Source organism: Pseudophryne corroboree, chromosome 8, assembly GCF_028390025.1.
Source record: "Pseudophryne corroboree isolate aPseCor3 chromosome 8, aPseCor3.hap2, whole genome shotgun sequence".
In the NCBI taxonomy this organism is placed as follows: domain Eukaryota; kingdom Metazoa; phylum Chordata; class Amphibia; order Anura; family Myobatrachidae; genus Pseudophryne; species Pseudophryne corroboree.
In genome coordinates, this window is record NC_086451.1 from 467,655,632 (window position 1) to 467,681,134 (window position 25,503).

The following is a 25,503-nucleotide window of genomic DNA, read 5'->3' on the forward strand; positions in this document are numbered from 1 at the left end:
CCATACTTGTCCATGTAGTCTGTTTTGGGGATCATATATTGGCAAGCTCTACATTGTCTACAACAATAGGATCCTTTCTTTTGATGTAGGGGTTTCTTTAACGATGGTAAATGGCTTCTCACCAAATGATCCTTCAAATTACGTGATCTTCTCCAACTGGTTTGGATTTTATTCGGAAGGATCTCATTCAGATCATCATCTGTTTTTAAGACTGGCCAATGTTTCTGTAGGATGGTGTTTATTTCACGCCATTTATTGTTAAAGGTGCCTATAAATCGAACTGGCTCATCTCTTGTTATTTTGGGTTTAGGGACGAGTAGAGATTCTCTGGAGTATGTTTTGATATCTCTTTTAGCGGTTTTTAAGGCCCTATTACTGTATCCCCTCTGTTTCAATCTGTCAACCAGCTGTTGTTCTCTGATGGCAAAATTAGTTGGTTCAGAGCAATTCCTCTTAATGCGTAGTAATTCGCCCTTTGGTATTCCTTTAATAGTTGTGGGCAAATGTGAGCTATCCGCATGGAGGATGCTATTCGTAGCCGTTTTCTTCCTGAAAGTATCAGTGGAGATTGAGCCATCACTATTTATGTTAATAGTGAGGTCCAAAAAGTTGATGGTTTCCTGACTCATTACACCTGTGAGTTTCAGGTTCAGATCATTGGTGTTAAGTGTGATTATGAATTCTTCCAATAGGTTCTGATCCCCATCCCAGAGGATGAGGACGTCGTCTATGTATCTGAGATACAATACGATATGATCTGTATATTTTACATAATCATCCTGAAAAACCACCTCCCTCTCCCACCATCCCAGGTAGAGGCCAGCATACGTGGGGGCACAAGCCGTCCCCATAGCTGTGCCTCTAACCTGGAGATAGTATCGTTCATTACATGTAAAGTAATTTTTCGTTAATATGAACTCAAGTAGGGAGAGGAGGAATGCATTCAACTCGTGTTGTATGTTCATGTCAAGAAAGAATTTTATAGCACTGATACCTTTCGTGTGATCTATGCTGGTGTACAGGCTCTCGACATCATATGTCGCTAGCCATGTACCTGGGGTCACAGTGATGTTCTGAATTCGATTAAGAACATCCATGGTGTCCCTGACATAGGAAGGTAAGGCCAAAACAAAGTGTCGCAAATACTGGTCCACATAAATGCTGGCCTTTTCAGTCAAACTTCCCATGCCAGAGACAATCGGTCTCCCAGGGGGGTTAGCTTCGTTCTTGTGAACTTTGGGGAGTAAGTACAGGGTTGGGACGGTAGGTTTCTCTGTCTGCAAAAATTCAAAATCTTTTTTAGAGATAATGCCTTGAGTTAATGCTTGTGTAATGATGTTGTTATACTGAATCTGAAAATTTGATGTTGGGTTAAAGGTTAGAGGTTGATAACAGGAGCGATCTCTCAATTGCTTATTCAATTCTTTTACATAAAGAGTTCGAGGCCAAAGGACCACATTCCCCCCTTTATCCGAGGGTTTAATGATAGTGTCCTGCCACTCGGAAATTTCTTTTAGGGCAGATCTTTCATCCCTTGTGAGGTTGTCATTCCGCATTTGATGGAAATTATGTTCTTCAAACAGCTTATCTAAATCTTTAGATACCAGATCTAAATATACTTTAACTGGCGGACAAATTTTAACGTCCGGGAAAAAAGTCGATTTCTTTTTAATTTTGGATGCATCATATGGCTGTAATTCATGAGAGTCTGTTTCATTTTCAGTATGCAGTTCTTCTAACATCCTTAGAGTGGATTGATCTTCAGCAGATAGTGTCGTGGTAGGTGGATGTTCTTGCGAGGAATTGATTTGTCCAGGGAGAAGATCCCTGTTTTTGAAAAATTTCTTTAATAATAATTTGCGAGTAAAGAGATGGAGATCCTTCTCGCATTCAAAACGATCAGGTTTAGTCACAGGGGAGAAGGAGAGACCTTTGGAAAGAAGAGAGATCTGTTTAGATGTTAATGTTCTCTCTGTCAGGTTGATGATACGTAGATCCTCATCTGTTACTTCCTGTATTTTCTCTGTTCCCTCGGTTCTTCTCTCCAGTCCCGTGTGTCTCGTTTTCTTCTTTCTCCCCTTCCCCCTCCTGATCTTATACTTCCTCGACCAATGCCCTCCCGGAGCTCCTGCGGAGTTCTCTCTAAAAAATGATGGTATCTGCCACGTTCTTTGTTAAACATACTGATAGTGCCTTCCCCTTCTGATGAATCAACATCAGAGGTTGTGTAATTCGATACACTGTTCGTTCTCTCTCTTACTGCAAAGGATTTCCATTTATATGCTCTGTTTTGTGCGAAATCTGTTATATCTCTGTGTAGTTTCCTACGTTTTCTCTCGATAATAACTTTCTCCACTTCCTCAATCTCTTTTTTGTATTTATTATAGGTTAACTGAAATTTTTCTACTGTCTCAAACCTCTTCAATCTGTCCCCCAGATCTGTGATTTCTTGTGTGTATTTATTGAGTAGGATCTCATCATGTTTGATGAGGATCCTAATCAATTCTTTCGAACATTGTGTAAGGGCAGTTTCCCATTCTTTTTGTAAATCCAAATTAGCCAATTCAAAGGCTGGAAAAACCCTTGGTCTTAAACCACGAGGGGTTACATTATTTTTAAGGTAGTTATCAAATGTGGTTTTGTTCCACCACGTTTTACTCTGTTTGATCAGAGTCTGTTTTAGTATATAGAGATCCTCTGTCCAATCCTTATGTAAGGGGTCATTTGATATTACATCCTCATTCATTAGCATGTCTACCCCAGAGATAAGTCTATCTCGTCTGTCAACCAAGTCTTTAGTTAAATTAAATGTTGCCATCCTTAATGAAAGGTTTTAGTCGTGTTTGTTAGGTAGTATATAATTGTCTTATAATCTGATGCTTTTATTGCTGTTTTGCTGTGCTAGAAGATTATGATGTCGCTAGAAGATTGGTAATGAATTTGGGGGAATCAGTATAGACTGCAATATCTATAAGAACAGCTGTTGCGGTATTTAACCATCAAGTCTTTTAGTATAAAAACAGCTGTTGTAGTGACACGCTGATGATAACCTAAAGTGCGTGCGGCTGTACGTATAGGTGTAGAACTCAAACAGTGCATATGTTCCAGTGGTGCTGTTCCCTCACTCAGTGAGAGATATATGAGAGATTAATTAAACATCAAATCACCGCTGCAAACACACCTTGGGTGTATTTCAATCCGCAATAAAAAAGGTGTTATTTATTGTATAGATCTCAGTGACCCCCTGCCCTTACATATTGTGATACCTTTTGAGATATAGATGAGAAATGTATTAAATCATCATTACTGTACCATACATCTGACACACAATAAGGACATGATATACATGTAAAATTATCACTAAATATTGTGGTTATTCCTCAATGGTTTCCTGCCGTTAATATAATGGGATAAAACTGTAAATAGAAAGACGTATGATATTGAATACAAGAATATATTCATATGATGTCGAGAGCCTGTACACCAGCATAGATCACACGAAAGGTATCAGTGCTATAAAATTCTTTCTTGACATGAACATACAACACGAGTTGAATGCATTCCTCCTCTCCCTACTTGAGTTCATATTAACGAAAAATTACTGTACATGTAATGAACGATACTATCTCCAGGTTAGAGGCACAGCTATGGGGACGGCTTGTGCCCCCACGTATGCTGGCCTCTACCTGGGATGGTGGGAGAGGGAGGTGGTTTTTCAGGATGATTATGTAAAATATACAGATCATATCGTATTGTATCTCAGATACATAGACGACGTCCTCATCCTCTGGGATGGGGATCAGAACCTATTGGAAGAATTCATAATCACACTTAACACCAATGATCTGAACCTGAAACTCACAGGTGTAATGAGTCAGGAAACCATCAACTTTTTGGACCTCACTATTAACATAAATAGTGATGGCTCAATCTCCACTGATACTTTCAGGAAGAAAACGGCTACGAATAGCATCCTCCATGCGGATAGCTCACATTTGCCCACAACTATTAAAGGAATACCAAAGGGCGAATTACTACGCATTAAGAGGAATTGCTCTGAACCAACTAATTTTGCCATCAGAGAACAACAGCTGGTTGACAGATTGAAACAGAGGGGATACAGTAATAGGGCCTTAAAAACCGCTAAAAGAGATATCAAAACATACTCCAGAGAATCTCTACTCGTCCCTAAACCCAAAATAACAAGAGATGAGCCAGTTCGATTTATAGGCACCTTTAACAATAAATGGCGTGAAATAAACACCATCCTACAGAAACATTGGCCAGTCTTAAAAACAGATGATGATCTGAATGAGATCCTTCCGAATAAAATCCAAACCAGTTGGAGAAGATCACGTAATTTGAAGGATCATTTGGTGAGAAGCCATTTACCATCGTTAAAGAAACCCCTACATCAAAAGAAAGGATCCTATTGTTGTAGACAATGTAGAGCTTGCCAATATATGATCCCCAAAACAGACTACATGGACAAGTATGGCAAAAAATGGGAGATCAATAGTTACATCGACTGTACCACAACAGGGGTGGTATATGAACTGATATGCCCCTGCAATCTGATTTATATCGGAAAAACAATCAGACCTTTAAAGGTGAGATTGTTGGAGCACATCGGCAGTATCAGGAATGCCAGGCAGGACAAATTAAAATTTAAGACTCTAACTCCAGTAGCCAGTCATTTTCTACAATCTCACAATGGGATCCCAAAGGGCCTCCGGGCCTTTGGTATGAGACATTTTGAATCAAATATTCGTGGGGGCGATATAGATGGAGACCTTCTCAGATTTGAGAGCAAAATGATCTTTTTGATGGGCTGCCAATACCCAAAAGGATTAAATGAAAATAACAGTTATTTACCTTTCCTGTAACAACAGGGAATCATGTTGAATAAAGTGCCATATTACAACATCCGTACTATACTCACCTGAGAAACTTACCTGTATGCATATCCAAGACTATCTGGAACCTTTTGTGTGAGAATGGTAATTATACAGCGGGAATCATATGGAATCAAGTGCCATATCATAACATCTTCATTATACTTACCCATGGGATTTACCTGCATGCATATTCAAGACTATCAGGAACCTTCTATATGAAAGTGATAAACACCTATCCCTACTATACATGCAGGTGCACCTAATCCTGACCCCAAATGTGCACATAAAAGTACAGTAGATAGCACATTGGAGGTCAAAATATTATGATATAAGAAGCACATGCAATTTCTAGGGATGATGAAATAATCCTAGGTTATAAAACACTTGTCCATCCACTCAAAGATAGATTGGGTGGACAATTGGATATAGTATAGAAATTTGAAGGATCCTGATAAAATTACGCACTCAATGGGGAATGATGGGATGACAGCATTAAAAAGTACTTTACATTTTTACTGTATATTATTGATCTGGAATATCCCCCAAAAAAGAATAGGGGCATGGCAAGCTCACATAGGTTAATATACCAATAAAAGTAGAGATCCTGTATAAAGTAGTCCTCAGGACATTATAATTTTTACACAATTATTATACATATAATTCATTCACAAATATTTTTCTGATTTCACGTTTTTTGCACATATATGTTTTGGACAAATGTTCATTCCACATAACGTCTTATATTAATTTTTATGGCACACCATTTTCACGTTTTCATTTATTATAATCACTTCCCTCTGTCACACATTCTAATGTAGATTAATATAACAATATCACATATATATTACAGATCACTTATTTCACCATATCTATAATAATCTATAGACAGATCACACACACACATTCACGAGGTATCAACCCTGTCACGTATGAATTATAGTAAAACACATCTTACATTATATTAATACACCAATAGACTGAGCATCAGTCCCTAAATATACATATAAAAAATGTTCTCCTTTTTACAATAAAAATTTTAATTAATACAATTTTCACTTATAGATATTATTTTCCATCGTCCCTTTTCTATATTCTATCATGAAGGATATTAGATCAATTATGGGAATTCATATACCATAATATACAGCATTTTGACATCTCTCAAAGTAAGAAACAAAATGTTTCCATTCTCACAACAAACTCTTTGAAGTAGTTCGGCTAAGTATTCGAGCAACATATTTTTAAACACAAAGCAGGGGATTATTATCCTTTACTCCTGTTAGGATCCCTTGGATATGACGAATACTGTATGGGATACCCAGACGATTAGTGTAAATAGATCATGTATCCCTAATTACGGTGCCAGTATGAGTATGGGCAGTAATGACACGTCACGTCATTATGTGACACGTCACGCTAATTTGAAATGATTGGCTGAGCTTCTCCTTATAGCCATCCTCGTTAGGACAATCGTGTTTGCCCTGAGGAAGCTGATGTGAAACGTGCACGTCGGTGGCGTTTCAGAGCGGCATAAAATCCGTCCGCTAAATTCACCTAAAATGTCATAATCACTTGTACCAATGTAATGCAGTTAATAGATATATGAAATAGGAATAGGACCACTCGTACCAGTATTTAGCCAGACCAGGAGGGATCTAAGGGAACCATTGAGGGGAACAATATGTACATGCAGTCAGAAATTATGTATGAGCAATGTCAGTAATGGATTTGAGTGAAAGAATACAATAGGTATCAAACACGTACTAATAGCCGCAATAGTGAGGCATGTTCCAACTAACAAAATACTAATGTGCAGCGGGATCAATGTATAAGGGCATTGAACCTTTTATTCCTAACATACGGACGCTGCACACTTACTCACAGTTGGTATAGGGAGGTGCAGACGGTGATTATAAATACACCAATCAAGGATTTGACACTCTCTGTAACTGGGGCAATCAGCACAGGTCACACCTAATTGAAACAGCAGTTGCATCAACTTGCAATACCCACAATAGAAAAACATTATGACGGTGGTTTAAAAATATGCTGATGGTGGTTTAATCATAACACCTGCAACGATAGAATACTGATCCTCTTGGTAATGAATTTGGGGGAATCAGTATAGACTGCAATATCTATAAGAACAGCTGTTGCGGTATTTAACCATCAAGTCTTTTAGTATAAAAACAGCTGTTGTAGTGACACGCTGATGATAACCTAAAGTGCGTGCGGCTGTACGTATAGGTGTAGAACTCAAACAGTGCATATGTTCCAGTGGTGCTGTTCCCTCACTCAGTGAGAGATATATGAGAGATTAATTAAACATCAAATCACCGCTGCAAACACACCTTAGGTGTATTTCAATCCGCAATAAAAAAGGTGTTATTTATTGTATAGATCTCAGTGACCCCCTGCCCTTACATATTGTGATACCTTTTGAGATATAGATGAGAAATGTATTAAATCATCATTACTGTACCATACATCTGACACACAATAAGGACATGATATACATGTAAAATTATCACTAAATATTGTGGTTATTCCTCAATGGTTTCCTGCCGTTAATATAATGGGATAAAACTGTAAATAGACAGACGTATGATATTGAATACAAGAATATCAGGCATCAATTTACCCCATAGTATTTACGAATTCCCTTATCATAGGAACTCCTTGTCACAGGCAAGTAATACATGTGACAATATTGTGTCAACTCAAAAGGGGATCACAACACTGTATGACTTTAACCATGACAGTGTCCTGTTCCAACAACTTGTTTCAGTACTAAGAACAGGCAAGCAATCAATTGTATGAATGTGCACAGAACTGGGAGTGCCACAGAAATTATTGCATTTAAAAAGTGCATTATATTGCGGGACACTTTTTCTGCAAATATATTAACACTGTGGAAAGGAGATTTCATTATAATCCATATTAAGCTCAAGTAAGAGTATCGTGGATTCATCCCACACGAACCTCTCTTCCGGTCCCCTGTAAAGTGACACGCTACTTAAAATTATACCAACTGATGAATATAGGTTATGAGTGGTCTGGATCCTTAAAACTAACGAATGCAAATAAAACAAGTGACACAGTGAATTTTTAATTCATATAATATCTTTAATAATAAAATATTTTTTCAAATATATTTCACATCTATTTTAATTGATCACCAATAAAGGTTATATTTTAGATTTAATTACTCTTTCTCCCTTTGTGCGCCAACAAAGAGACAATCTTTTCTTTTTCTTTTTGTGTCTTCTGTACAAAACATCAGGCTAGAGATATTATTCCCTGATAACCACAAACACATACAGTATAACAGAGGGATGATGTTTCACAATAATATGTGATGTCCATTTCTATTGGGAATCCAGGCAGCATGCTGTATAGGTGATAACACAGTTCTGTCCTGTCTCTTTACACTAACGCACTGAATCCAGAAACAGGCTGGCAAAAAGTACTCCTCATGAGCCAGCTGGGCTGCGTCCGTTACAGACCTCCCCTACTTTTTCCAGCCGCTGCGATTCAGTGACAAGAGTAACCCATTTGGGATGGGCAGACATCACATCTGGACCGCCTGGGTCAAACAAGTGTGGGCTTACGTTTCCATCTGGCGGTAGAGGGTCTGGGCTCAGCAGTTCACAGTTTTTAAGACCCCCTCCAGTATCCCAGGCACTGTGTTTAAACAGCCTGATTGGTGGTGAGTAACCCCTATCATCAGAGGTGCTTCCCTCACCACCCTCCTTTTTGGGTGACAACACTCCCTTTATCTTTGGTGCATCAGAGAGGAGAGTGAGCTGCATCAACAAAATCTGGTCTCTGGGGTCCTCACTCTCCCTCCCCAACACTATATTCCCTGGGAACTCCACCTCCATCACCTCTGGTGCATCTGGACAGTGGCTTACCTCCCCCTCCCCCATTTTGAGTGACGTTACTCCCTCTACTTCTGAGGTATCACAGGGTAGCACAATCTGCATCACCAGCCTTGCATCAGGAAAACTGGCAGGGATAGTCAGTGGCTGGGGCCCTTCTTCTGCACTTAACCACTGGGATGAATTTGGCTGCAGGGGAGCAGTGAGTATCTGTAATTCTTCTCCACGTGCTCCCCCCTCAAAAGCCTCTACCCCCTCCCTTGGGTCTGAAATGTCTTCTACGCCCTCAATTGATAATTTCTGGGCCTCCCCTAGCATAGCAAACTGGACAGCTGGTTCAGGTGCCACTGGCAGACTAGACCTCACCTGCAGCAGTGAGTCCTCGGCCCTTATCAGCTCCTTGGTGCCCTTGACACCAACATCTTCTTGGAACTGGCATTCATTCACCATTTCTTCATTTTCCACCTCTGAAAAGGGAAAGCTGGGTAGCAGCACCTCTGCTTGGTCTGTAGTTATATCAAGCAGATCCTCACTCTGTGTCTTGTCCTCTGTGTGTGGGGTATCGAGCCCTCCCACCCCAGGCACCTTAGCTGACTGGTTAGTACTTTGTAAAGGAATGCTATAACTCAGCTGTTCCTCAGATATTTCTTGCATAGAATAGCACAGGGTAGCATTCACTGCACTTACCCGCACAGTATGGTCCAGACTCCATGTACGCCTTTCTGGGGATAACTGCCTCCTGGAGTGATCCAACACACCTTGCTCCCTGGTCTGTTCATGCCACCTTAGAGTGGATTCCATCAGCCGACTGCTCGAGCTCTCCATCCTCTGACCCAGTCGCTGGTTTGGCAAATCTCCTCTGTATGAAACTTCAGGCGCCAGGTTGCGTCGCTGACAACTTCTCAGGGGCACATCCTGATGGGACAGGGCAGTCTGTAGAATGGTGGCTGCTGGTGCAAGAGTCCGCACTGTAGGACTGTCTTCTGGTAATCCCAGCACCTCCTTTATTACCCGCATCCGATCCTCGGGTGTCGCGCCATCTCCCAGTGCTTCTAGACGGGCCTGTAATAACTCTGGTGTCTTTTCAAACTTTTCTCCAACCTTCCCCTCTCCAAGGGCTTTCAGACGGGGTTGTACTAACCCTCGGGATCCCACCTCCGATCCTCCGCTATCCCTGCGGTTACTGGCATCGAATGTCCCGGCTGAAGGTCTCAACCATTCCGTCACTTGTTCCTCATCGTCCGACTCCTCAGAGTCCTCTTCTTCATTATCAGGGTGTTCTCGATCCCATAGAACCAATCTTGCAATTAGGGATTCCTTTACATCCATTACGGTCACCTTAATACCGCGCGCTCGGCAGACCATATGCAGGAATCTCTTGTTGAGGTTTATGTACATTTCTGTTTCTGCCTCCATGCTGCTGACTTTCCAAACGTACTAACAACTTTTCAGCAAGATACCTGGCTACTGTGTGCCAAACTGTTTACAAGGCTCTTAGGTGCCCTCCGCTGACACCTCTCGCAGCCTTACCCAGGGTAAACTGGGACTGAGTGATCCCACTGCTGCCACCAATTGTGAGGATACGGATTCTCAGATCACTCAGGTAAACAGTTTAGTAAAGTGGCAAATGCCCTTTATTGTAAAAATACACACACAGTACACAAAACAGTAACTATTACATGCCAGGATGGTATCTTACCTACTAGGTTCCCACAATAGTATAGGATTACAGATGTGTGAGGGAGTATCTGTATAGCAGAGCCAACAAGTCTGCACTCCCAGGAAAAGCTTGTCATCCAGTGTCCACAATGCATACAGACACGATCCTCACTCAGCACACTGGCAGCCTCGTCCTCAGTGCACGTCCAGTAGCCTTTTTGAAATGAGAGGATAACAACAATACTTCTAGGCCTCAGCACACTGGAAGTGCTATCCTACCAGTAGCTTTCAGAAGCCATACACCTTATTCCTCTCAGGTCAAGAACTCCACTCTCTCTTTTAAAAATCCCACCAATTCCTCTAGGTGTAGACCTGCCTTCCAGGGCTGTCCAAGACGTGGTGCTCTCTGCTTATTGGAGCTGCAGAGTAAGGGGTGGATATGGCTGGGAAAAGGCCAGGTTCATCGCAGGGTAACACCTGCTGTTGTCCTGTAACATGTCTATACATGCCTACTAAAAGAACAATGGATGCTAATTAGGTTATCCCTCCTCCAAGTATCAGATAGTGTCCATTCACCACCAGATTGATCCCCTTTATAGCAGACAAGGTATTCCAGCTGCTATTTGTCTGTGAAATCCTCTGGCAGATAACTATTCCTATAAACAACTACACACATTGAACACAGTATAACCAAATAAACCGCATAGTCCAAATATAACATATAAAATATAACTGTACAATATAATAACACAACACAATACAATCATATATATATATATATATATATATACACCTTCATATGCATTCTGTACAAAACATCAGGCTAGAGATATTATTCCCTGATAACCACAAACACATACAGTATAACAGAGGGATGATGTTTCACAATAATATGTGATGTCCATTTCTATTGGGAATCCAGGCAGCATGCTGTATAGGTGATAACACAGTTCTGTCCTGTCTCTTTACACTAACGCACTGAATCCAGAAACAGGCTGGCAAAAAGTACTCCTCATGAGCCAGCTGGGCTGCGTCCGTTACAGTAATGACTTAATACCCTGCTGTATTGTTCTCTCTGTATTGTATTGCAGCTGAGATCAATAGATGAAAGGTTTATGCTAACAAACCTTGGTGCACCTAGGTGCAGCAGAGAAGTCAAGATAATTGAGGCTCCATTTGTAAAATGGCGCTATATAAATAACTGTCAATAAATAAATACATTTCCACCATTGCCAATATAAATCATTTTTATCGATGGAAGGTTTGTATTTTCCGGGAACTGCCTGTGCGCAGCAGGGGACATTGTTGGGTCACCCGCTCAGCATGAGTGACCCTGAAGTAGGCGGTTTGTATAGCACATGCCCAGGGGGTCCGTGTCCCGTGGTTTTGCTGTTACACAGACAAGCGAGCTGCTGGTGGCCACAGTATTGGACGTGGCTTCACGTCACAGCCAAAGATATTCCCCCCTCGGTGTATCTGGGGGAGCAGTTTATCATCTCCTGAGCTCAGTGTGGCTCAGTGAACATTCGGGATGTTCCGTACAGATAATTCTCCCTCCAGTGCATCTAGGAAACTACTAAATCACAGGCAGCAGTGACTGATGGCAGCTACTGATAGGAGTTATTCATTTGTGTTCTGTGACAGCCAAACCATGCACGTTTCAGAGTTACACGCGTGGACAGTATACGGGTCGAATTCAAGTGTTAAAAATAAGCAGCACTGTTGCCAAAATGTATAGCATGCTCCTGGGATCTGTAGTTCACAAACTAACATCAGTTTTTTTCCCCTAAGCTATAACATATTCAGAGAGCTCTCCGGAGCGAGTTCTAAGGCTCGTAATGAAGCAAAATTCGGATATCCGCTAATTCAGAGGATGCACTAGACTTTCACTGGGGAAAACAAATATTAGTTGCAAATTCTGTCCCCAGATGGCAGAGCCGTAACTAGTCTTTCTGGTGCCTGTGCCACAGCGAGAAATGGCGCCTCTCTCCCCAATTTTTTTCAGTAGGGACATGACAAGATTGATTCCAGAGAAAGCCCATGCTATGATGCCCCTTCCCTCCAGAGCCAGCCTTAGCTATAGGCAGGCTAGGCATTTGCCTAGGGCATTCAAGCATGTCTAGGGGCATCCAAGCATGTCCCTGCAGCATCTCATGCTGAGAGGGACAGTCCGCAAACTAACTGTTACTTTCCAAATGTATTCAATCAGTACTTGTATACACTGCTGTTTACATTTGTCAAAAAAAATGCACACTGTGCCTTAAACTTCCTCTGACATGCTTGAATGCCCCTGACTTGTGAGACTTCAGACAGACAGCAGAAGCCCAGTAAATGCAATTCCTGGACCTGTGACATTTTTACTGACTATATAAGGTTATTACTGGATGGCTTCTTATGATAACACATGTGTATTTTGGAAGACTGCTTCACAGAAACCTGACATCACCTATACTGCTTGTGCACATGGGGGAGGGGGACCCTGCCATCCTGTGAGTGTCCCTTATCCCTGTGCAAACCCCAGGTGTCTGCAGGGACATAACATGGGCAGTGTTCTCCCCACACTTTATTTCCTAGTCAGTCCATACCGTAAAATTCCCCTGCCATCTAGCACTGTAACATGGTCAGTAAGTTGCGTTGTGCTATTTCTAAACATCAGTGCAGCGTGACTTTCGGACACATCAGACTGGAGGGCAGAGCATTTAGCTCCCACAGTATAAAGTAAAGGGCATGCAGTTAACGGGAGTAACAGACACCAGCAAACACACTGAATAGTGAAGAGAATGGACAGTTTCTACATGTTTGATACTGGTCTTTTTGTATAACCAGCAAGTGTGGCAGTATCTGTGGCAGTATATGTGTATTATGGGCATTATTATGTGGGTTATATGTGTAAGGTGCATTACTGTGTGGCATTATGTGTATTATGGGCATTACTAATGTGGGGCATATGTGTAAGGTTCCTTTACTGTGTGGAATTATATGTATTAAGGTCATTACTGTGTGGCATTGTGCAGAGTTGAACTGGCCCACAGGGTAACCCCCCGGTGGGCCCCACTACCTGAGCGTTGCAGGTACAGATGCAGAACTAGCGGCGGAGCTAGGGGGCACCAGACAAAATTTTGCCTAGGGCATCAAATTGGCTAGGGCCGGCTCTGCTTCCCTCATTATATATACAGTATGTAACTGTGTATCCAATGCTGGTGTAACTATCCACCAAGGGCTCAAGCTCAGATAGAACCAGCACACTGTTAGTAAATCTTCATAATTCATTTAATGCCAATCCACAATAATTTCCAAGTGCAGAGAATAAACAGGCATAGCACTGTATAGACCACTGCAAGAAGATAGATTTGGACGCAAATCCTCTTTATACCACATTCATGCACTTTACTTGTCAGCTCGTTGTTATTCAGTTACAATACCCTTTATTAAATAACACATTTCAATATACTGTCATACCCAGGATTCAAACCTATAACCTGTTGAATTCTAATCACACACCCTACTAATTGAGCTATTTGATCCTGCATAAAAACTATGAACACTATATGAAGCTACTGGTACTTTGTAAAAAGATCATCAGCATTGTAAATAAGCAGATCTATGTAGTGTGCAGCCACACATCCAATCCATTGCAGCCACAGACTACATAGATCTGCTCAGCCGCAATGCTGATCATTTTTCATAAAGTACAAGGTGAGCTTCAAATAGTTAGAATTATCTAGCTTAGAATTATCTTCCTTTCTATGTAAGGGCAGATAGCTCAATGAATAGATTGTCTGACTGCAATGCCACAGGCAATGGGTTTGAGTCCCGGTTATGTCAGTATCATGAAATGTAATAAAGGACAGTGTGACTGAATAACAATGAAATCTCAAGCGGAGTTCATGAATGGTGTAGAGGTATTAGTGACAGAAGTAGTCAGGGTAAGAGACAGGGGCAGTCAGGGGATGCTGGGCTTCAAAAAGGGGGAAAGCTGCAAGTGACAGTAATTAAAACAGATAATTAACAAGTGCTGCCTACTGCGCCCCCCAGAGCAGGCCCTAACCAATATGATGTCCTAGGAAAGATTTTGGCTGGTGCCCCCTCGCACCGCCACCAGTTCCACCTCTGACCCTGCACCCCTTTCCCAGCACCATCACCCCTCACCCATAGCAGTCCTCATTTTGGTGCTCCTACCCCCTATATTTAAATAGGAACAGTGCGTACATTCAGCACACAGCCCAAAAAGGGGTGTGTTCTTGCTGGGAAGGGGCATGGCCACACAATATTACCCATAATTCAAATTAGGCCACACAGTAGTGCAACTTTATTCACATTATATCATGCGATAGTGTCCCTTATTCACATTACATCACACAGTAGTACCACTTTACCTTATATATATTACTCCTCACAGTAGAGCCCCTTATATACTCTTTACATCACACTTAATTGCTCCTTATTCACATTACACCACACCATATTGCTCTTTATTCACATTAGACCACACAGTAGCGCACCTTCTACACATAATGCCACACATTATTAATGCATTTATACACATGAGACACATAATGCCCCTTACACGTATGCCGAACACTATTGCACAATTAACACACCCGTACATAGCACTCACACAGCCGCTAATACTGTGACCTCTGCCTCTGCTTGGATACAGTTGTGTCCGCATAAATTTTACCTCAATATGCCATGCAGCAGGAGATGCCTTTGTTGCCGAAAATGCATCCTCATTGCTATATGGCTAGGATGCACAAGCAGCTTCTGCTGATTAAAATGATATGCAGCATGCCTATATTTTGTGTGCGACTGTGGCTGTATCTGCATATGAAATGCTACGTTACAGTGATTTCCAGGAATACACTGTAACATAGCATTTCGTATGCAGATACAGTCACAGTCATACACAGAATATAGGCATGGCGCATATCATTTTAATCAGCAGAATCTGCTTATACTCATAAGCATTCCAAATGCCCTAGGCATTTGCCTAGTTTGCCTATGCCTATGGCCGGCTCTGGCGCCCCCTGCCCTGCGGCTCTATGTACGGTGCCCCCTCCGCACACACCTAGTTACGGCCCTGCCAGACGGTGATACATATCACTTAAAGGGGAATATTATCAGATATTGGAGAAAGATAACGTGGAGAGAGGTAAAGTACTGTACCAACCAATCACAATCTAACTGACATGTTACAGGCTGTGTTTTAAAAATGACAGGTTGCAATTGGTTGGTACTTTATCTCTCTCCAAGTTTTGATACATCTTCCCCAATGACGTCTACAACTGCCCGGGCACAATATACTAAAGTGTGTCATTGATACTATAGGATGTGGCTTCACAATCCCTTACTCCTCATGTAAAAGAGCTAAATTGTAACACTGACAATTTGTTCAGAACATCATCACAACCTCATGTATAGTGGGTCACACAGTACCTCTTACGCAAAGTGAGCCGCAATGCAATGGGAATATGGGAAAACATAAATAATAAATTAAACTCACTGATGTGCCCGGTTTTAACCGGGCAAAGGTTAGCTGGGCGGAACATTTTACCCCTTTTCACCCCCTTAGGGGTCAAATTTCAAAAAAATCCCTGCTTAGTGGGTGGCTGCAAATAATTGTCACAGTTTCCAGACCACCCAGCAGGTCACATGTTCCAGGTCACCCAGGAGGTGCGCAGGGTGGGTTCACCAACTGTCACATTTTCCAGAGCACAATGGTGATGCATTGTAAATGGCAGGTGGAAGTTTTGCCACTTAATGCTGAAACGAAATAACCAATCACAAAGCCAATATAATTTTGCAATTCTACGAACTAAGACCTTTCATTTGGAATATGACGAGCTCTGCTCAGACAGCGGCACCATAGAAATATGTCACTCATAAAAATCGTCCTTCTGCTATTAATATATAGAAGATATTACACATCAAAATTAATGTAATATATAAACGATTTAAAAAATATAAAAACCGTTATCGCTAGTGCAGAAAATATTAAAAACATATTTAAGTCTAAGTTTATGGAACAAAAAGATCACAAGATGAATTAAATGGAAATAAAATATAGAAGCATAAATATAAAGCATAAAATAAAAACATCAACGTTTAAATTAAAACCAGACGCGTTTCACAGTCCCTGGCTGCTTCCTCGGGCAGTGAAGTGTGAAACGTCATTGCTATATACACCAGATTATTATGACCACAAGGCGTTTTTATGCAAAGTAGCTATTGCGCAGTTAACGTCGACTTACTGTAGGATGTCTCAGTCTGTTTAAGACTAATGAAGTATCACTATATTTAGCTAGCTAAACAAATGGTTAAAAGCACGGACATGATGGGAGCCAATCACGTTGCCAGCTGTCTGGATCCCGGCAGTCAGGATACCAATGCCGGAATCCCGACACCCGGTAAAATGCCGACAGCAGTATTGGATATAGACACAATTGTGGAATTGTGTTTACATGCTAGTGTATACCTACTGTATGATTTGTGGCAGAGTCGCAGCCAGATCTTCATAGCACCAGATCCAGACACTCGTTAATAGCTTCCACAGCTGTACGTTACTTCTGTAACACAGGGTGGCATGGCAGAACAGTGGCTAGTATTGCTGTCTCACAACACTGGGATCACAAGCTTTATCTGTCTATGACAGCTTCGTAAGTTCTACCCATGTTTAATGTAATTTTGCACTCCAGTGGGACCATGACACGTGTGTGTGTGTGTGTGTATATATATATATATATATATATATATATATATATATATATAGGTAGCGGTAATGGGACCGGCACTCAGAGTGGGGCTGCTGAAATACTTGCTGCGGTGCCTTCTGTGATCTATTGCAAGATCCAATGTAGTAGAAGGAGAAATCAGCGGCACTCAGCAGTCAGAATTATGAAGTAAAGAAAACTTTTATTGCAGTCTGCAATAAAAGTTTTCTTTCCTTCATAATTCCGACTGCTGAGTGCCGCTGATTTCTCCTTCTACTATATATATATATATATATATATATATATAAATATAATATATATACACTGTATATAGCAGTGCCATCCCGTGATGATACTGTTTTTTTCTTTCCCATTTTTTCAGCTCACTGTCTTAATATCTTCTAGTTATTTGAGTAATATTTATTTTGGTGATGAAATACCGTTGAAGAATAAAAACAGATATCTTAGCAAAAGTGCAAAGATGGAGCGACATGAAAATTCTAAAAAGATCGTATGGACTCGCCTCACCTGCCCGTGTGACCGGGAGTGCTACTGATGCAGACATTTGCATGTGTTTCGTCTTTGTCGGATGTGTGGTGGTAGTGACGCAGCAACAAATTACATATACATAGGCGGATTTGGGAGGGGGGCACCAAGGCAAGTGTCCCTCCTTCTTCCTCTTTTTTTTTTAGACATATTCCGGTACGGGGGAAGGGTGGGGGGGGGGAGCATCTGATCCAGCAGCATCCAGATGATGGCCATAACGGTATCAGTTCTCTCAGTGCACTGCAGCCCATGACACATACCGGTGCCCCCTTGCCCCCACCCCCCTCCCTTCCCCATACTGGCGCTCGCCTTTGCATACTGTGATGCTATACTGTAAATTAACGACAGAGCTGATTAGATACATGTATTATTTTGTTTGCTTATTAGCCAATTAACATGATAGCGAGATGTTACTCGAGGATCTTAAGGAACATTTCGCAATTAAAATCGTTACAGTAGTTCTCGAGTTTATCGTGAACATACATACAAATGAATGCTCTATATATATATATATATATATATTTCTCTGACGTCCTAGTGGATGCTGGGACTCCGTCAGGACCATGGGGAATAGCGGCTCCGCAGGAGACAGGGCACAAAATTTAAAAGTTTGACCACTAGGTGGTGTGTACTGGCTCCTCCCCCCATGACCCTCCTCCAAGCCTCAGTTAGGTTTTTGTGCCCGTCCGAGCAGGGTGCAATCTAGGTGGCTCTCCTAAAGAGCTGCTTAGAAAAAGTTTGTTAGGTTTTTTATTTTCAGTGAGTCCTGCTGGCAACAGGCTCACTGCAACGAGGGACTTAGGGGAGAAGAAGTGAACTCACCTGCGTGCAGGATGGATTTGCTTCTTAGGCTACTGGACACTAGCTCCAGAGGGACGATCACAGGTACAGCCTGGATGGGTCACCGGAGCCGCGCCGCCGACCCCCTTGCAGATGCCGAATAGAGAAGAGGTCCAGAAACCGGCGGCAGAAGACGTCTCAGTCTTCATGAGGTAGCGCACAGCACTGCAGCTGTGCGCCATTGCTCTCCGCACACTTCACACCAGCGGTCACTGAGGGTGCAGGGCGCTGGGGGGGGCGCCCTGGGCAGCAATGTAATATACCTATTCTGGCTAAAATATATCACATATAGCCCCTGGGGCTATATGGATGTATTTAACCCCTGCCAGGTTCCAAAAAAAACGGGAGAAGAAGCCCGACGAAAAGGGGGCGGGGCCTATTCTCCTCAGCACACAGCGCCATTTTCCTGCCCAGCTCCGCTGCGAGGAAGGCTCCCAGGACTCTCCCCTGCACTGCACTACAGAAACAGGGTAAAAACAGAGAGGGGGGGCACTTATTGGCGATATTTATAATATTTGAGCTGCTATAAAGGGAACACACTTATTAAGGTTGTCCCTATATATATTTATAGCGCTTGGGTGTGTGCTGGCAAACTCTCCCTCTGTCTCCCCAAAGGGCTAGTGGGGTCCTGTCTTCTATCAGAGCATTCCCTGTGTGTCTGCTGTGTGTCGGTACGTGTGTGTCGACATGTATGAGGACGATGTTGGCGTGGAGGCGGAGCAATTGCCTGTAATGGTGATGTCACCCCCTAGGGAGTCGACACCAGAATGGATGGCTTTGTTTATGGAATTACGGGATAGTGTCAGCACGCTACAAAAGTCGGTTGACGACATGAGACAGCCGGCAAACCAGTTAGTACCTGTCCAGGCGTCTCAGACACCGTCAGGGGCTGTAAAACGCCCTTTACCTCAGTCGGTCGACACAGACCCAGACACTGACACTGAATCCAGTGTCGACGGTGAAGAAACAAACGTATTTTCCAGTAGGGCCACACGTTATATGATCACGGCAATGAAGGAGGCTTTGCATATCTCTGATACTGCAAGTACCACAAAAAGGGGTATTATGTGGGGTGTGAAAAAACTACCGATAGTTTTTCCTGAATCAGAGGAACTGAATGAAGTGTGTGATGAAGCGTGGGTTACCCCAGATAGAAAACTGCTAATTTCAAAGAAGTTATTGGCATTATACCCTTTCCCGCCAGAGGTTAGGGCGCGCTGGGAAACACCTCCTAGGGTGGATAAGGCGCTCACACGCTTATCAAAGCAAGTGGCGTTACCGTCTCCTGATACGGCCGCCCTCAAGGATCCAGCTGATAGGAGGCTGGAGAATACATTGAAAAGTATATACACATATACGGGTGTTATACTGAGACCAGCAATCGCCTCAGCCTGGATGTGCAGTGCTGGCGTGGCTTGGTCGGAGTCACTGTCTGAAAATATTGATACCCTGGATAGGGACAGTATTTTACTGACTATAGACCCGGCTTCTACAAAGGCGTCAGCATGACGCTGGGACCTTACAAGCAGACTCAGGGGCGGTGGGGGGTCGCCTCAAACATTTCAGCGCACAGTGGGCTCACTCGCAGGTGGACCCCTGGATCCTGCAGGTAGTATCTCAGGGTTACAGGTTGGAATTCGAGAAGTCCCCTCCTCGCCGTTTCCTAAAGTCTGCTTTGCCAACGTCTCCCTCCGACAGGGCGACGGTATTGGAGGCCATTCACAAGCTGTATTCTCAGCAGGTGATAGTCAAGGTACCCCTCCTACAACAGGGACAGGGGTATTAATCCACGCTATTTGTGGTACCGAAGCCGGACGGCTCGGTAAGACCGATTCTAAATCTAAAATCTCTGAACCTGTACATACAAAAATTCAAGTTCAAGATGGAGTCACTCAGAGCAGTGATAGCGAATCTGGAAGAAGGGGATTTTATGGTGTCCTTGGACATCAAGGATGCTTACCTTCATGTTCCAATTTGTCCTTCACACCAAGGGTACCTCAGGTTCGTGGTCCAAAACTGTCATTATCAGTTTCAGACGCTGCCGTTTGGATTGTCCACGGCACCCCGGGTCTTTACCAAGGTAATGGCCGAAATGATGATCCTTCTTCGAAGAGAAGGCGTCTTAATTATCCCTTACTTGGACGATCTCCTGATAAGGGCAAGATCCAGAGAACAGCTGGAGGTCGGAGTAGAAAGCCAGGGAGTTATCCGATCTAGTCAGGAACCTCCTAAAACCAGGAAAAGTATCTGTGCATCAATGCACAAGAGTCCTGGGAAAAATGGTAGCTTCTTACGAAGCGATTCCATTCGGCAGATTCCATGCACGAACTTTTCAGTGGGATCTGCTGGACAAATGGTCCGGATCGCATCTGCAGATGCATCAGCGGATAAAATTGTCCACAAGGACAAGAGTGTCTCTGCTATGGTGGTTGCAGAGTGCTCATCTGTTAGAGGGCCGCAGATTCGGCATACAGAACTGGGTCCTAGTGACCACGGATGCCAGCCTGAGAGGCTGGGGAGCGGTCACACAGGGAAGAAACTTCCAGGGCGTGTGGTCAAGCCTGGAGACGTCTCTTCACATAAATATACTGGAGCTAAGAGCAATCTACAATGCTCTAAGCCTGGCAAAACCTCTGCTTCAGGGTCAGCCGGTGTTGATTCAGTCGGACAACATCACGGCAGTCGCCCACGTAAACAGACAGGGCGGCACAAGAAGCAGGAGGGCAATGGCAGAAGCTGCAAGGATTCTCCGCTGGGCAGAAAATCATGTGTTAGCACTGTCAGCTGTGTTCATCCCGGGAGTGGAAAACTGGGAAGCAGACTTCCTCAGCAGACACGATCTGCACCCGGGAGAGTGGGGACTTCATCCAGAAGTCTTCCACATGATTGTGGTCCATTGGGAAAGACCAATGGTGGACATGATGGCGTCCCGCCTCAACAAAAAACTGGACAGGTATTGCGCCAGGTCAAGAGACCCTCAGGCAATAGCTGTAGACGCTCTGGTAACACCATGGGTGTACCAGTCAGTGTATGTGTTTCCTCCTCTGCCTCTCATACCAAAAGTACTGAGAATTATACGGCAAAGGGGAGTAAGAACGATACTCGTGGCTCCGGATTGGCCAAGAAGAACTTGGTACCCGGAACTTCAGGAGATGCTCACGGAAGATCCGTGGCCTCTACCTCTAAGACGGGACCTGCTTCAGCAGGGACCGTGTCTATTCCAAGACTTACCGCGGCTGCGTTTGACGGCATGGCGGTTGAACGCCGAATCCTAAGGGAAAAAGGCATTCCGGAAGAGGTCATCCCTACCCTGGTAAAAGCCAGGAAGGAGGTGACTGCACAACATTATCACCGCATTTGGAGAAAATATGTTGCGTGGTGTGAGGCCAGGAAGGCCCCGACGGAGGAATTTCAACTGGGTCGATTCCTACATTTCCTGCAAACAGGATTGCCTATGGGCCTCAAATTAGGGTCCATTAAGGTTCAAATTTCGGCCCTGTCGATTTTCTTCCAGAAAGAATTGGCTTCAGTTCCTGAAGTCCAGACTTTTGTAAAAGGAGTACTACATATACAGCCCCCGGTTGTGCCCCCAGTGGCACCGTGGGATCTTAATGTAGTTTTGGATTTTCTCAAATCCCATTGGTTTGAGCCACTCAAATCGGTGGATTTGAAATATCTTACATGGAAAGTAACCATGCTACTGGCCCTGGCTTCAGCCAGGAGAGTGTCATAATTGGCGGCTTTATCGTATAAAAGCCCATATCTGATTTTCCATTCGGACAGGGCAGAACTGCGGACGCGTCCTCACTTTCTGCCCAAGGTGGTTTCAGCGTTTCACCTGAACCAGCCTATTGTGGTGCCTGCGGCTACTAGCGATTTGGAGGATTCCAAGTTGCTGGACGTTGTCAGAGCATTGAAAATATATATTTCAAGGACGGCTGGAGTCAGAAAATCTGACTCGCTGTTTATACTGTATGCACCCAACAAGCTGGTTGCTCCTGCTTCTAAGCAGACGATTGCTCGTTGGATTTGTAGCACAATTCAACTTGCACATTCTGTGGCAGGCCTGCCACAGCCTAAATCTGTCAAGGCCCATTCCACAAGGAAGGTGGGCTCATCTTGGGCGGCTGCCCGAGGGGTCTCGGCATTACAACTCTGCCGAGCAGCTACGTGGTCAGGGGAGAACACGTTTGTAAAATTCTACAAATTTGATACCCTGGCTAAGGAGGACCTGGAGTTCTCTCATTCGGTGCTGCAGAGTCATCCGCACTCTCCCGCCCGTTTGGGAGCTTTGGTATAATCCCCATGGTCCTGACAGAGTCCCAGCATCCACTAGGACGTCAGAGAAAATAAGATTTTACTTACCGATAAATCTATTTCTCGTAGTCCGTAGTGGATGCTGGGCGCCCATCCCAAGTGCGGATTGTCTGCAATACTTGTACATAGTTATTGTTACAAAAAAATCGGGTTGTTATTGTTGTGAGCCGTCTCTTCAGAGGCTCCTACGTTTGTCATACTGTTAACTGGGTTCAGATCACAAGTTGTACGGTGTGATTGGTGTGGCTGGTATGAGTCTTACCCGGGATTCAAAATCCTTCCTTATTGTGTACGCTCGTCCGGGCACAGTATCCTAACTGAGGCTTGGAGGAGGGTCATGGGGGGAGGAGCCAGTACACACCACCTAGTGGTCAAACTTTTAAATTTTGTGCCCTGTCTCCTGCGGAGCCGCTATTCCCCATGGTCCTGACGGAGTCCCAGCATCCACTACGGACTACGAGAAATAGATTTATCGGTAAGTAAAATCTTATTATATATATAGTGATTCAAAAGTCGCTGTACACCCTTTTGTTTAAAAAACTGGGCAGGAAAGGGGAAAACTGAATACTCAAGTAAGGTATGGGTGAGGCGGGCTATCTTTTAGGGTGTGTACCGAACATGGGCGCCATCTTGAAATTGGCCATTTGGAAGCTAAGTCAGTTTTTTCAAATGGAAAGGGGGTCATGTAACATGTCAAACAACATCAGAATTTGCTGAAAAGTTTATTGCTGCAAACAGATTTGAAATAGAAGTTATGGTTCAAACGTTACAAAACATTTTAAATAAATAAATAGATACAAGCAATGTCTACCCATCGTTGATGTGTGACTATTAATTTTATTCAATTATATTATTTTCTTACTCATTTTTTAGTTCACACGTCTGGTTAATATCTTCTAGTTATTTATATGAGTAATATTAATAGCAATGAAATACTATTGAAAAATAAAAACAGATATTTTAACAAAAGTGTGAACATGTTGTAATATGAATATATATATATATATATATATAATGTACACATGTTGCAAATGCAGAGGAAGCGGCGCACTGTGACGCCTGCGGCCGGAGCAGCAGCTCGTGTCCTGTTTGATGTGCTCTGGGATGAGTGTCACAGGAAATACCCGACGTTGACACATCCATGTGTTTCCCGTCCCATCTTGGAGAGATGTGCATGTCGCTCTCTGATCAGCATTCCTCTGCGTGGCGTCATCGCCCTATTCAGGTGCTGAGCCATTGTCTGCGGCAGCCGCTGGGCGCATTCTCTATTTAATGAGAGGAAATATGAAAACACCCGCCGGATAGTTATAAACTTGCCTGGTGTGATATCACAGCTATGTAAACACAACACGCGGGCTGCGCATTGCGCCATATGTGAGACACGTAATGCTACTTTGCAAATAATGCTCCCAGCATTTAAAATACTAGATAATTGCTTAGACCATAAAATCAATATGACACTTGGGGGGGTTTAAATTGATCCCCCAGCGCTATACAATTAGCCCCACGGTTGCTGATATCAGGGATTATTATTTGGACCTTTTGCCTTTTTGGCAACACCGGCAATGAAAAAAGCATATAGGTCCGTGAACTTATCATCGGTTCTATGTGTTTTCGCCTGAAAACATATTTTTCGAGGGGGGGGGGGCGAAGAAAAATTGTGAAAAATTGAAAAAAATATCATGCCTAATTGAATTCCCCCTCGTTCTAACTGTAGGTCCTAAATAAGTAAGAACAATTGTGGGAACCCATCTCCTCTCGAGCTGGGTACACACTTAAAGATTTATCTGTCCAATCTGTCCAGTAGGAATGAAAATCTGGCAATGTATGAGAGCAAATGATAATCGACCATTTGCTCCCAAACACTGGGAAACAGACATTAGTTGTTCAGGCAAATTGGTTAAACCCCTTCAGTGGTATGCCCGGAAAATTTGCGAGGCCAGCTGCGCTGTGCAGACTGGCTACCCCAGAAATTTTCCGGGGCATGCAACTGCTCCCCCTCCCTCCTCCTTGCACTCCAATCAGCCAGTGGACTTTTGCAGAATGATGCGATCGCGTCATGACGAGAAAAAACACACAAAAAAACCCCAATTCGGTAGCACTGAACTATCGATGGCAGGAAACCATCCGGTTCTCCCCCATCGATGGTAAAATCTTCAACATCGGTCATACGCCATCGATGATTTTGAATGATCGATGGTCGATGGCCATCCCTAGCTACCCCTAGGCAACGAGCATTCACCGTGGCAACGAACATGGATCCCAGAGCATAAAACCCCTGGCAAAAAGCATGACACAGCGCGTGAAACCCCTGGCAATGCGCACGAAACCCCTGGCAACGCGCAGGTAAAAAAAAATGAAAAACCTGCCCTGGGAGGTGTGACCAAATTCCAAAAAAGTCACAGCTGAAGGGGTTAATCCAGTTGATTTAACAAATTTATCCGAACAATCGTTTTTGTCCACATCTCACATGTGTGAATGCCTCTGCCTGACTGTTAGGCAGAGGTGTTCATGGGGCGGAAGGGGGCGTTGCGTCAGTGTTTCGTGGGTGGCATTGTGGGGTTGAGGGGGGCGCAGTCCGGACAATGCAGGCTAGTCCAGACCGTTTGCGGGGTGGGCCGAAGCGGCTGCGTGTGATGTCACTCGCCGTTG